We start from the raw sequence: 15453 nt of genomic DNA on the forward strand, positions 1-15453 counted from the left end.
CCACCACGAAGTCTGAGAAAATGGCGCCAAAATTTGAGGATAATATATGAGAAGTACTAGACACTATTAAATGCCCAAACATCTGGATAATTGGCATTCCAGAAGGTGGAGAGACCCCTAAGGGCATTGATAATCTATTCCATGAAATCCTGCAAGAAAACTTTCCAAACCTAGAGAGACATTCAAAGATCCAGTCCCAAGAAATGCAAAGGACCCCAAATAAAATCAACCCAAGAAGATCTTCTCCAAGACACATTATAGCCAGGTTGACCAAAACCACAGACAAAGACAAGATACTAAGATTGGCAAGAGAAAAACATCAAGTTACCTACAAAGGACATCCCATCAGGTTAATAGCAGATCTCCCATCGGAAACAATGCGAGCGAGGAAAGAATGGAAAATATATTCAAAATGTTAAGAGAGAAGCAATTTCAGCCAAGAATACTGTACCCAGCAAGATTATCTTTCAGGTGGGAAGAAAAGACAAGAACATTCTCAGATAAACAAAACCTGAAAGAATTTACCAGCACCAGATCAGATCTCCAAGAAGTTCTCAAGGGTGTGCTATGTCAGGAAAATTAAATATAGACACACAGAAATAAGAGTTCAAAAACTAAGAAAGTGGCCAACTTAACTGTAGGGACAAGTCTGGAGTTGAATATTATATCCCAGAATTTAATCAGGAAAATTGAACCAGAACAGAAGATAAAAGTACATGATAAAAGTACTTTTCTACAGCTTTGTCATAGTAAGAAATATAAAGGTAATAGCATTACCACCAACCCTGACCAAAGTACAGTCATCTAAAATGTGGCAGCCATTTCAATATTGGCCTAAATATATATGTTCTTCCTTTGGACTGAAATTGTTGAAAGTGCTGTTAACACTGAGATAGTTTTGAAGTATGACTTCTCATTAAGTAGAACTTTGATGTTGCAGAAAGATCACATCTTAAAGAATTTCTGTTACTAAGTTTTTTAAATACAATGTAATTTGGCAATCCAATAATGGTTTTGATATTCTTTGAAGCAGTGGTACCTGTTTTAGAGTAACTCAAAAACTCAACAAGTAAGTATATCTCACATGTTGCCGTTTCCAGGAGTGATCTTTTTACCTTTACCAGTAGTCCCCAACCTTTGCTGCACCAGGACCAGCTTTGTGGAAGACAATCCCTCCACAGATGGAGGTGGGGGTGGTTCTGGGATAACCCAAATGCACTACGTCATCCACTAAGCTCTTCATTACCACCACTATCACATTGCAATACACAATGAAGCAGTCCCTCAATAGGGATCACTATCCCTTGAGAATCTTGTATCCTCACTGATCTAACAAGAGATAAAGCCCAGATAGTAATACAAGTGGGAGGTGCAGCTGCAAAAACAGACAAAGCCTAACTAGTCCCCCCAAAACCTGTCCCCACTGAGCGGCCCAGTAGACTGGCACCAGTTAGTGACCCAGCCCTGAACAGGCCATGAACCGCCATTGGTTCATGACCCAGGGGTTGAGAACCCTTATCTGTACAGTTCACAGTGCAGTTAAGCATGTAGAGACATGTCTTTGTTATTACACTAAACTATCATTTATTTCTTTGATCATGACACCTTTGTTTTGTGTTGGTCTTTTTTGTCTATATATACTCCTTAGATCATGGACCAAACTACATGTATTTTTGTATTTCTCAGTGATTTCTATGTGATAGACCTTAAGAAAAATACTTGTTGATTAATTAGAAATTATAACTGCTCCTTCATGACTTTGAGAATATTTGTCAGCAGTGTCAGACATGTCTACATTTATAAAATTGTCATGTTTTGATAATCAATTATTATTAAAATATATCATTAAGGTATGCAGCTATAAAAACAAACCTAAGGCTTTTGGTGGTATAAAATTATTTTTATTAAAAAGAAACACTTCAGAAAAGAAGTCATAGGAATTACATCTATTAGAAAAGAAAATATCCCAAGGTAGGATAGTGTATCATATTTTCTTTAAAAATCAGCAGAAAAGCAAACAAAAGAAGAAAGCCCTGTAGAAAAACTCTGCTATATGCTAGGATAAAACTCTCTCCTGATCAATTGAGATTAAAGTAAAAGCAACTAGAAGAAAAGTATTGCTATAATCAGGAAACAAAAACATAAGCCTTTGTAAAAGAAACATATCTTACAAGGGTAGTGATGGGGCTAGTCCTTTGCAGACCTCCTACTGAGGCCACACAAAGATCAATCTGACGTATGGAGAAGAACTTTACTTTATCATCAGATATTCAGCTTTAGGCCAATACTACCTCACTAGTACTGTATAGCTGTTTTTGCAGGCAGTTGTGAGGACACAACATCAATGGGAAAAATGGTAATAATAACTAAAATCTCAAAAATCTATGTATCAGTTAAAGAAATAACTAATTTTTGAGAGGTTTTTGCTATAGGGCGTGTGCTCTCACCAGAAAGACAGAGAGACAGAGAAAAAGTGAGAAACCATTCACCGGAGAGATGGCCATGCCGCAATCCCTTCTCCACCATTCTCGTCTTGTGATCTTGGGCATGCATGCACATGCACCCAGCGTGAGTTTAAGCCACTGGGTCTGGGACTCAAACCACGGTCAACTACATGGGAGTCCAGCGACATAGCCATTACACCATCTGCTGGTCTCAGAAAATAAATGATTTATCAAGATTATTAAAAATGCAGCTCTCCTCTATCATTTCCCTCTCCTTCCCATCCTCGTTTGACCAAACGAACAAACATTCACAAGTATAGTAGTGTTAGAAGTGTGTGCAGTTGAACTCTTTCATCAGTAGCATATAATTCCTTAAGATAAATTCCTCAGCAGTAACATCTAGGAGAATATGAGTTTTAAAAGAATCCCAGTTACTAAATGTAAAACAAAAAAAAGAAATTTACTCTTCAGGTGTCAGGATTCAGGACCTGGATGGCATGGGTTGTTGGGGGAAGAGCAATATCTGGAGTCATACTGTGCACAGTGTCTCCATGTGGTGAAGAGGATCTTGGGCAAATTTTGTAATCTCTTAGATCCTCAGTTTCTTTGTTTGTGAAATGGGGATTAATTTCTATAAGCAATTCTCTTAGGCATTTATCAATTTCCGTAAATGTTAGACAATGTTCATGGACAGAGCATGTGGTAGATGTTCTGGGAGCGCTAGCCATGATAATTAGGCTTTATTAGGACTAAGGAGAGTGGAATCAAGGCAATGATCAACATAACCAGGAAAGAAACAACATGCTTAGTGAAGGGATGGTAAGATGTGAGTGAAGAGAAAAGATTAAGTCAGCAGAATAAGAGGACCAGGTCATGTGTCAGTATAAGACTGTTTAAAAGGCTGGGCATTACCTCCTTCTAGTTTGATAGTTGGTATGAGTTTCAGTAGGGTATGAATAACTTAATAACAGAAAAACTCTAGCAAGTGGCAGTATACTATTCAATCTCAATCATCAGAAACCCTATAACATGACTAAATCTAGCAGCATTATTTCTCAATTATGTGGAAGAATCCATTTCCAATCTAATGCAATACAGCAAGTGCTAGAAGATAAACACATAGTAATTATTGAGGTACTTTGATATGGACAAATAAATTTGGCTTTTAAAATTATTTCAGTAAGTAATGATTTATTTCAAAAGGGGAGTGGAAGATAATTTCCTTCTTGCTAAGACACCAGTATTTAATTACCATTTTTTAAATATTGAATTTGGTCTAAAGAGTAAAGCTAATGGAATAATTCATTCACTCTTAGAAGACCAATGGTAAATACAAACCACCAAATGAATGTTACATTTTAAAATTATTCTGTATCAGAATCACAACACATCTATCTGTGTGACCATGAAGTTTCATTGTTTCTTAGCTTTCTCTCACTTCTTGGCTACCTGTGTTTTATAATGGTTCTACAGCATTTTCTGTAAAATAAATGGCACTTATTTATTTTCTATGTACTTATTTTAAATTCTCAATTAAGAAATATGTATATACTAATTCTGGATGTTCCTTGGAGCTTGAAATTACTAGGTGGTTTATGTCTTTATGTTATTCTGAACTTTTAACAACTGTTAACATCAGGGGAATTCAGCAATCCTGCAGTCTTATTATCCCGTAGATAGTATTTGTCTTCTTTTTACAGGTTTGTAGTTTTAATCCTGGTTGTTTAATATTAAAAGAAATACTATTGATTATTTCAAATTGGGTATGTAACAGTATATTTAAAATGAGTGAGTGAAGAATTTAATAAACATGTACTAGAATTTGTTCACATCCCCCCCGTCAATAAACTCTTCCCTAAGGATTTTATTTTCATCAAGCTCAATAATATAAGTATTGTGCCAATATATTAAATATTTTTAAAATTTTTAAAAATTTATCTGCAGTGCATTTTACTTTGGATCTAAATTTCATTTTAATGATACCAATTAAGTAGAAATCACTGTTTCTGGGAGCAAGTGATAACATCTCTCTTGATACTAGTGGTTAGAAAAACAGAATGAGAAAGCAACCCTGGTCTCAAAAGTGTAGATGAGATATAGTGAAGAGAGCCCCTAAGTGGGTTTGACTACAAGGATATTTAGGGGATTAAGAAGAGAGACAAAAATCAGGAGAAGGAGCCAAGAAAGCTAGTAAAATTTGAATAATTAAAGGAGATTTTTCATATATAAGGAGTATTCAGAAAATTTGTGGAAAATATATATTATTGAAAAAAAGTAAGCATATATTTCCAAACATTTTTACACCAAAATAAACTCATACTTTAATTTATTGTCCTATGAACTTTTTAAAGTCCCCTCATATTTGCAAAATGAGCACCACAAGCAGTAATAAATCATTCCTTTTGGTGCTTATTTTTTAGTTATCTGTTAAACTTATAAAGCTAATTATTATTACGTTAGCACATTGATATAGATAGAATTCTACTAAAATGAAACTTTAAGCCTAAAATTTATTCTGCTCTGAAATTTATCAGTTATACCTGTCATATTTCATTATGAAGTGTATGAATTTGAGCAGAGAAATCATAAATTGCTGACTCAGATGCACAGTGCAAAGAAGAGTTCAGACTCCAGTAATTATTCTATTCTGTAGAAATGAAATTGAAGCCATTCCGATGGCATGTTTTAGAGGTCACACGCGTATTTTCATAATATCAATCAACATAAATCAAATGTCTTCCAACATCATTAATATGGTCTGATGTGCTCAAGGAGAAGACTGAAAACAGAGAAGAGAAAAATATTTTTGCTTGATGTGTCTACTTTTTCCTTACGTAAGAACTGCTTGTGCTGAGGGGTGGATTACATCATGCAAGGTTTGAAGTTAAATAAATACCTTCAGGCAACTAAGATACTGCTTAAGATAAATGAATTCAAGCCAACAGCTGAGCCATAATGGTTATAACCCACTGGTTCGAGAACTTAATGATATAAAATAATGTGCATTGAGTATCTATTATGCGTTAGACCAACATATACACAAATGTAAGCCACATATATAATTTTAAATTTCCTAGTAGCTATGTTGAAAAAGTATTTATTTCATGGGAGAGAGACAGAAAACAAGTGAGAGCAAGAGAGAGAGAGAGAGACTCCCTCCGACAGGGTCTTCCTGCCATGTTCTACTTGAGCTACAGCCAACACAGATCATAGGCGTGTATACCTGGCATAACAGGAGGCCTTGGAATGTGAACTTGGGACCTTCCCATGTGGGTTCAGCATCTCAGTGTTGTATTACTGCCATGCCACTGGCTGGCCATTTAGTAGCAACCATAAAGGAAAGTAAATAGAAAAAAAAAAAAAAAAAGAAGAAGAAGAAAAGTAAACCTAATATACCCAAGATATTATTACTTTCCTATGTGATCAACATTCTCATACTCTATATTTTTTCCACTAAGACTCTTAACTATTGTGCATTTTATAATCACAGCTCATTTCTGTTTCTACCAGCTCTCTCTCTCTCTCTCTCTCTCTCTCTCTCTCTCTCTCTCTCTCTCTTTTGAGATTGTTGCTATAGCGAATGTGCACTCACCAGATAGAGAGAAATAAAGTGAGAAATCACACCTAAGGGAGATAGTAATGCTGCAATCCCATCTCCAAATTCTCCTCTCAAGATTTTGGGCACTCATGCACATGTGCTCAGTGTGAGTTTCAAGCTTCCTCGTCCAGGACTTGAACCGCCGTCAATCATGTGAGAGTCTAGCACCTTCACCACTAGGCCACCTGCAGGCTCCAAGGACTAGCTCCCTTTCAAATGCTCAGTAGGCATGTATGGACAGGGCCTGCTGTATTGGACAGTGTGCTGTTGGACACTTGGCTAAATCTATGAGATTGCTTCATTTAGTCCTCAGGAACACCTAAAGAGGTAGCCATCACCAGTGCTCTGGATTACTGACAGAGAAGTGAAGACTAATTTTCAAGGTTTCCTCACAGCTCTTAAGTCACAGTTAAGCTATGATTCCCAAAAATCTTCTCCACTAGGCTAACATCAAATGCATGAGTGAGTGCTGGATGTTTCCAGAAAATTGATAAATATGTTATGGAACATCAAAGACAAGAGACATCCAGGAACAGTTACATAAGGTCCTCAAAGATGCATATTTGGTTATAATCTTTTTATAAGAATACCAGCCAGGGACAGGAAAAGAATCAAAGAGGGTTCTCAGCTTGAGAATCGAATCCTAGCTCACTCACTTCTTGGCTGTTCCACCCATACGTAGCAAGTTTCATATCCTCTCTGAGCCTCAGATGTTTCAGTTCTAAAAATAGGCTTTCATGGGCCAGCCAGTGGCATGATGGTGAAGGTGGCTGGATCCCACATAATTGACTATGTGATTCAAATCCCAAGCCCAGTGGCTTGAAAAACAGAGTATGGGGGCAACAGGTGGCATTGTGGTTAAGGGATTCAACTCCCACATGTCTGACCACAGTTTAAGTCCTGGAACTGGTGATTTGCATTCTCTCTCTCTCTCTCTCTGTCCTGTCTCTCTCTGGTCAAATTAAAAAAAAATAAATTAAATAAAAATAATTATTTACTTGGAAAAAGATTTTTAAAAAATAATGAGCTATCAAGCAAGGGAAAAAACATGGATAAATCTTAGATACATATTACTAGGTGAAAGAGGCTAGTATGAAAAGGCTACATATTTTATAATTATAATTCTATAACATATTCTAAAGTTCAAAACTAGAGATGATAAATAGATCAATGGTTGCCAGGAGTTCAGAGTGGTGGTAATACATAAAATAGAGGGGATTGTTTATGTGTGTATGCATGTATGTGCAGTATTTTTCTTTTTATTTTTTTAGATGAAATCTTTCTATCTTGCAATCCTTTTGCTTAGCCTCCTGAGTCTCTGGGACTACAAAGATGAGACCAAACCCAGCAATTTAGGGAAAGCCAGGAATTGAACTCAGACCTCCCATATGGCCTCAGTCTGCTGAGTGGCAGCATCTTAGCATGTACTAAGGGACCATGGGAGATTTTTCTCTTTTTTTTTTTTTAGAATTATTTCTCTATTTAATTTTATTTGTTACAACTTTAAAAAAAAAAAATTGGCCAGAGGGAGAAAGAAAAGGACAGTGAGAAAACAATCGGCTAGATCAAATACTCAAACCACAGTTGGCCATGTGGGAGTCCAGTGCCTTAACCGCCACATCACCTGCTGGCACCGGAAGATTTTCTTTAAAGAAAAAAACTATTCTTATTCTTGTGATACAATAATATTGAGAATTCTCAAACCTCATAGAATTTAGTAGAACAGAGTAAATTTTGATGTTTATAAATTTTTTAAAAATCATTTAGGAGGCTGAGGAAATCAAGAAGAAATGCAGAACATGATAAAAATAATCTAACTATATTACTTATGTGTGAAAAAAAACCTCCCTAAAAGTCATGGGGGGAAAAAAGTGCTGATCTAACTAAATTTCCAAATGAGTATGGTCTATACGTAGGAAAAAAAACTATGCAAACCTCATACTTTCGTTGATTAATTTTCTCTCCCATGGGAGAGTGAGTTATTAATTGTGAAACCACTATACATGTATACCGAAACTGAACAATTAAGTGAGTGGATGGTAGCTAGTGGGAGCCAGAGATCTCACTCTTTCAGTGGAAGTTTACAGAGAACACACACAGGAGGTTAGAATGGAGATGGATTAGGGTTGGAGACATCAGTATGATCTCATGGTTAGCTTAATATAGCGAAATGGTTACACATTTATGGGTGTAGGTACATGTATGGGTTATTACACATTTATTTCCTTGTTCTCTCATCTTAGAAAGCCTAAACACAATAGCCCTTTGGTAACAAAGCACACATCTAGCTAGCACCCAGATCTTAATTTCTATTACCATTCATCTATAAAAGAAACCAGAGCTTCTTAAAGAAATAGCTGAAGAATATAGCAGAAAATATATACTGTGACTCTGGAGGACTTCTAGTGACAGAAAGTAAAGAAGTGATTTATAAACACACACACATGCATCCATGGGATATGTGAAAGAGATACAGCATTCAAGTGAAAGAACTCCCAATGGTCAAAGCTGGGGAAAAAAAAGTGCAACATAGTAGTATTGGTTTATAACTCAAAACATTACCCATGAGTCCATACTGATACAAATACTCAAATAAATAAAGAAATGGACAAATATCTCTTGTAGAAGAACACTCTGCTGTCATAGAGATGGAGCTTAACTCCTCATTTCTTAAGTGTGGACAGTTCTAGTGACTTTATTCCAAATAGCACAGAAGAGGAAACAGAGGGACGAGAGGAAGGGTGCCTTTACAATAGAAAACCTGCACTCTCCTTTGACCAGATTGATCAAAGTCAACAATGGTGATAAGTTGGGCTGATGTGTGACGTGATGAGGAGGGCATTTCACCTCCATGATCTTCTGCCTCAAACTGACAACCCTGGTCTGAAAACAAGAAGAAATATCAGACAGATCCCAATTAATAGACATTTTACAGAACACCTTACCAGAACTCTGCAGAATGTCAAGGCCATCAAATACAAGGAAAGTTCCTCCTCCAGGAGGAGCCAACTAGACATACAACCAAATGTAATGTGGTATCCAGGATGAGATCTGGGGACAGGAAAAGGACACTAGGTAAAAATTAAGAGAGTCTCAAAAACTATGAACTTCAGTTAATAAAAATGTATCAATATTGGTTTATTTTATTGTGACAGCAGTTCCATACTAAGGCAAGATGTTAATAACAGTGGAAACCAGAATAGGGTATGAAGGATTCTTTGTCTTAGCTTTATAACTTTTTTTATAAATCTAAAACTATTCTAAAATAAAAAGTTGAATAAAATAAAAGTAAAGATTCTGCTCCCATACCTTATAGATAGCGATTGTCACCTTTCCTCCCAAATATAACTCCACACACGCATTTTTGAAACTTGTCACACTTTACATTTAGGATATATTGAAAAAGACATTATCTTCAAAACAGAGTTATCATGTGTATATATATATATATATATATATATATATACACACACACGTATTACATGTGTATATAATATATATCTATATGATATATGTATATATACATATGTGTATATGTGTGTATATATATATATATGACATAATGTTATAATAATTCTTTATCTTCAATCTTGGATTCTTATTCTTGTTTATCATATCAGAGATAAAGAAATAGTTTTAAAATTTGTGAATTACTTTTATACATACAACCTATTTATATAACCCAGTGAAATCATCAAAACTAATAGATCATTCTCAAAGCTGCAAATAAGAAAACAGACTGGAGTCAGTAGGTGGCATAGTGGTTAAGATGCTGGACTTCCACATGGCTGAACGTGGTTCGAGTCCCAGACTTGGTGGCTTGTTTTCTCACTTTCCCTTTCTCTCTCTGCTTAATTTAATATTAATAATAATAATAAATAAAATTAAATAAATATTTTTTTAAAAACCCAGAAAGAAAGCTGAGACTAAGATAACCCATCAGTTACACAACACTCTGCAGCATTGGAGGCTACATAGAAGACAGATTCAGTTTCCAGGTTGACTTGTGAGTGTATGCCCATGACCTTGGCTAGCCAAAAGACTTAGCAGAGGAATCATAGTGTGAGACCTTGAAGATACGTGTCTTTCCCTCTCAATTTCTCCAAAGAAAGGACAGAAAAAGAGAGAGATAAGTAAGTGAAAAAAAGAGAGAAAGATAAGAAGTGAGAGAGAAAATGAACTAAATGAAGGGAGAAAGGAAAGAAGGAAGGAAAGCAAGTAGGAAGGGAGAAAGGGACGGAGGGAGAAAGAGAAGGGAGAAAGAGAGGGAGGAAAGGAAAGAGGGAAGGAGGAAAGATAAGGGAAGAAAGAAGAAAGAAATAGAGGGAGGAAGAAAGAAAAGAGAAAGAAAAAAAAGAAAGAAGAAAGGAAAGGAAAAAGAAAAAAGGGAAGGAAGGAAAGAAAAGAAAAAAAGAAAAGAGAAGAACAAAGAAAAGAAGAGAAAAGGAAAGAAAAAGAAAGAAAAGGAAAGGAAAGAAAAGAAAGAAAACTGAGCTAAGATTGGGTGCTTTCCTGGAGGGATGTGGCTGATGTATGGCAAAGGTGGAACTGAGTTTTATTTTGGCTTCTAATATGATATCTTAACCCTATCCTGCTTGGTCTCTTCATACCCTTCATTTACAGTATTTAAAACTACCATACTACAAGAAGCAAATAAAATATTCAGCTCTAGGAAGATAAAGATGCAGTCTGTTACTGAGGACATTTCACAAGAAAAATAAATTTAAATGGAAGTATTCAAGCACAGAAATGTCTGACTACACCCAGACACTGGGAACTGAAAAAACGTTCTTTAGTCCCTCCTGCTGCAGCAGCTCTACCCTGCAGGGTGGATAGAAACGAGGACAAAATGTTCTTAAGAAATGAAAGTTGAGATCAGGAACCCTTAGAAGGGCCAAAGTCATCAAACATGGAGAGAATACAAACCTCACCCCTGAGGTTCCAATTAGCAGCTTCCATCTCTGCATCTACCAAGACAGAGAGAAATACCAAGGGACTTGTGCAGTTTGTGGCTTTATGTGAATATTGTGTTTTTTCATTATTGTTTCTGCTGAAAGTTACAGAGACGGAGATTGGTCTTCATTTCAGAATATCTTAAACTGTGCCAAATGACTTCAGCTGTGAATAGACACAATAAAGACAAGCAATAATAAATAAACTATTATATTTCTGGGTGGTAGAAGTGGTTCCAGCTGTCGGTCTAATTCTATCTCTGTAGAAAACTGCTTTCAACAAGCTCATCTTAAATTGCTTGACTAGCTTGAACGAAAGAGATTTCATTTGAGAATGTAGAAAATGTAGTTCACAACAATTAGGTCAGGAGCATAACAAAGCAAATGGGAAGATGGATAACTTTTTAAAAAATTTACATTGATCTAAAGAGGGAAAGACTGTTTATCAAAATTAAATTTATATCATAAAACTAGAAAATCATAGGTGCTAAATTTGATTGGAAATAATTGTTAAGACAATATAGTTTCATTAACATCTGTGGAATACATGGGATCCTCAAAAAGTTCATGGAAAAAAAAAAGCTGTGCAGAAATTTCCAATTTTTGCGCATGAAAATCAACTCGTACTTTAATTCTACTTTCCACTTTCTAAGGTCCTACCATCGTGTAGTATAAAATGTTTAATTTGTGTGTTATTTTTTCTATTTACAGAATAACCTCCATTCTTAGGGATTACAAAATATCAGCTATATTAATAAAACAGAAATGTCCTTAGATTAATGAAATTAAATTAATCTTCTCACATCAATCAAAACCACTTTCATTAACTGCCTTAGTTTTTCTATCATATGCTGGAAGAAAGTAGACAGAATTTTGTCAAATATAGAGAATTAGAGAATAGAAACAGAAAGTCAGATTTTGAAGCCTCAAGGGACATTAAAGGTGATACAATCCTCTCACTGTACTTTACAGATGATGATGCTGTGTGCTAGTGTGATGAATGAAAGTGTACCACTCGATATACATAATTATAAAAAGTCGGGCCTCAGGAGGGCTGCATGTCCTGGTGGCTAAGGCAATCAGATCCCACATCAGAGCCAACTACACGGTTTGAGTCCCGCCTGCCAGACATATTTGGCCTGTGTGCATGCATGACCCAAATCCTGAAAGGAAGGAGAGACAGAGAAGGGATTGTGGCATAACCATTCCCTAGGCTGAGTGCTTTATCCTCTCCCCCTCTCTCTGTTTATCTCTCTGACGAGCACATGTGCCCTCTAGCACACACAAAACTGGGCCTAGAACACCTGTGCCATTAAATAACTAGCTTGCTGTTAGAGTGTGCTTTTTTTTCCATCATGGTATGTCCTCAGAAGCCCAGTTCCACCTTCTGAACATGACAGTCAGGGTGTCTCACAGTTGATTTGCAGAGCAACAGTATCGGCATCAGACAGAGCGTTGTTAAACATGGCAGCCTTGGGACTCAATTACAGACATCTTAAATCAGTACCTGGGAGTTGTACTTTTAAAAGGCCACCAGATGATTCTTCTGCATTTTGTTTGTGAACAACTGCACCGAATCCTTGTTTATCAATCTAGTGCATCGTATCTTGGTTTCACTGTCTAGCATGTAACAATTTTCCAGTATCTCTTATCTGATTATAACTTACCCAGAGGGCTTATCAAAAATACTAAATTCCAACCTGCATAGAATTATATGAGGGCATGTGAAAACACAAAATCATTCATGTTTGGGGACCAGTACATGGTGTAGTACTTACAGCATCAGACTCCTACATAGTCATCTGCAGTTTAAGTCCCCGACTTGGAGGCTTGAACACCACACTGGGAGTATGTGTGTGCATGCTTAAAATCTCAGGAGAGGAATGGAAGAGAGGGGATTGAGTTGTGGCTGTTGCCCCTTGCAAGGGTGATTTCTCACTTTCCCTCTCACTGTCTCTGTTTCTCTCTGGAAAGTGCACTCACCCTATGGCAAACACTTAAAAAAAACAATAAAATAATAATGCAGATTTTAAAATGATGAAAACTGAATATGATCTCCAGTCTAGTTAACAGTAGTGCTCAATGCTAAGGTTTAGATAATGGTTTATCCTCCCAACGCTTCATGTTCTGGAAGCTTGGTCCACAGTGCAATGTCTTTGGGAGGTGGTAAGACTTTTAATAGGTGAGGCCTAAGAGGAAGACACCATCCAATCAGTTGAGGGCATGGAATGGACAGACAGGGTGAAGAATTCTTTTTTTTTTTTTTTTCTATTTCCACATGCTCTTCTTCCTCTCTGCTTTTGTAGGCTACTCTGTAATGTATGTTGACTGTGCTGGCCTCGTACCTTTGAGATTTCCAGCTACCACCATCTTAAGTCAATTAAACCTCTATTCTTTGTAAATCTCCCAGCCTCAGGCATTTCTGTTTGGCAATATAATAATGGCCTAAGACAACCAGCGTCAATTTCCTGGCTTTAATGTTCTAAAATTAAAAAAAAAAGTCACTATTAGAATAGAGCAATTGAAGAGTGCATAAAACTCCTTGAGTAAATGCCTAGGCTCTCAATCAAAGATTCTGATTCAGCAAAGTAAGGGACAAGATAGTGTAGTGTATGTTTGTGTATATGTGTTTGCATGTTTTGTGTTTATATACACAATGGGTCTTCAAAAATATGAAAAGTATATAGTATGAAAAAATTATGCATGGATTTCAAAAAATATTGCCACCAAAATAAATTCATATTTCATTTTCACATAGACTCTCGGAAGTCCCTTCACATTCACTTGTATGTGTGTGTATCTGTATGTGTCTGCATGTCAGCAAAAAGCTCAGTGATTCTTCATAGCGAATAGAATCTTGGTTTCACTATCTAGCGTATAGCAATTCTACAGTATCTCTTGCAAGGCTTTTTAGAAAAGTAAATCTCTCTAATTTTACAATGTAGGAGCTTTGTCTAAAATTCTGCCTAAAATTTAAGAATAATTTGCAGATGAAAAAAATTTGCAGCAAAGATTTTTTACTCTACCACCGGGATAGACTTCAGATTCATTACATGGGTTGTCAGAGACATAGGGAAATCTTGGGAAGGTAAGCTGTCCTCTTACTCAAGGAGGGTGAAGACCAATATAGAATTTTTTAAAGTAACTAATTTAAATGAAAACTATAGAAACACAGCACAGCTCCTTATCATTGGAATATTTTGATATAAACAAATATTTGTCCAGATTCCAAATAAGACAATTTGAAAATCATAATGAATCCCATACAATTTATTAAAGTACAAAGATATAATAGTGAACTAATACTAATGTATGGTACTTTCTAGGGACCTTGCTGAATCAAGAAATGAGGCAATGGGGTCATAAGGAAAACTTGTTTTGTAAATGACAAATTAATTTCTAAGATAAATACTAATCCATGAGACTAGCCCAATGTGAGACTAGCCCAATGTAAGACTAATAGAAAGATGAAAAAATGTGGAGTTTCTATATGAGTCCATTTATCTCTGATATATGTTTCTTTCATCCCAAGTCTAACCTACTTATAATTGCAAATTCTGTTCACAAAGTGCAGAGCCTTTTGGAAAAGAGGATTATTAGCATTGATCTAAAAAATAACAAAAGCAGCCATGAAGTCCAGTGAGTGTTCACTATGGAAATTCAAGGGTAATCTACCTTGAATCAGCATTTTTACATTCTACAGCTTATTGTTTCAAACTGCTGTTTCGCTAGTTGAGTAAGAGATATCATTCCCCAAGACCATTGCCACTGCCAAAAGAAGCAGTCACAGCACGAGGGACAGCCATTGTGACTGCCCTGGGGACAGCTGCCGCAGCTGCTGTGCAGAAACAGAAGCTACAGCACGGATGACAAGGCAAGAATGCCCAGATCAGCCCTGACACCTGTCAGGTGCACCTAGGAATAGACTTAGTTATTTTCATTTGTACTGAGTAAGAATTTTGATACATTTTTTACTGACATATGTTTGGGTCCAGTGCTCCCAGGCTATGAAATGTAGACTGTACTCTCTGTGGGCAATTTCTGCATCCTGATGGAGTGTAACCTCATAAAGCCTTCACTTTTCACAACTCTTCATGTCATACAAAAGATCTACCCACTAGTTCTGTAAGCGAGCATAGCATGGCATCTCTCCCACTCATGTGACATTAAACAATATACGTTAGTATTGTATGAACATGTTATTTTCTCTATTATATTGTGAGCTTCCTGAGGGGAAAAACTTACATCTTCTCCTACCTCACATGCCCACCATATGACAGGTGAGTTAATATTTGTTAGTTGAATATATTTGCACTCATTATTGCCCTGGCGTTTTAGTACCAACATCAGAATTACCACTGTCTACTACTAATGACATGTGTGGTACAATAGCATTTTTTCTAAATTATTCATGAATACTATTTTAGATTTCCTTCTTTCTGTTTTAGTTTTTCAATAT

The 15453-nt window shown here is 36.3% G+C and overlaps 1 pseudogene; it reads left to right on the plus strand.

Annotated features, from left to right (window-relative positions):
• Positions 1-14864, plus strand: part of LOC102489087 (ferritin light chain pseudogene) — a 35700-nt pseudogene extending 20836 nt beyond the window's left edge.
• Positions 14865-15453: the final 589 nt, after the last annotated feature.

Source organism: Tupaia chinensis, unplaced genomic scaffold, assembly GCF_000334495.1.
Source record: "Tupaia chinensis unplaced genomic scaffold, TupChi_1.0 Scaffold144500_1, whole genome shotgun sequence".
NCBI lineage: Eukaryota > Metazoa > Chordata > Mammalia > Scandentia > Tupaiidae > Tupaia > Tupaia belangeri.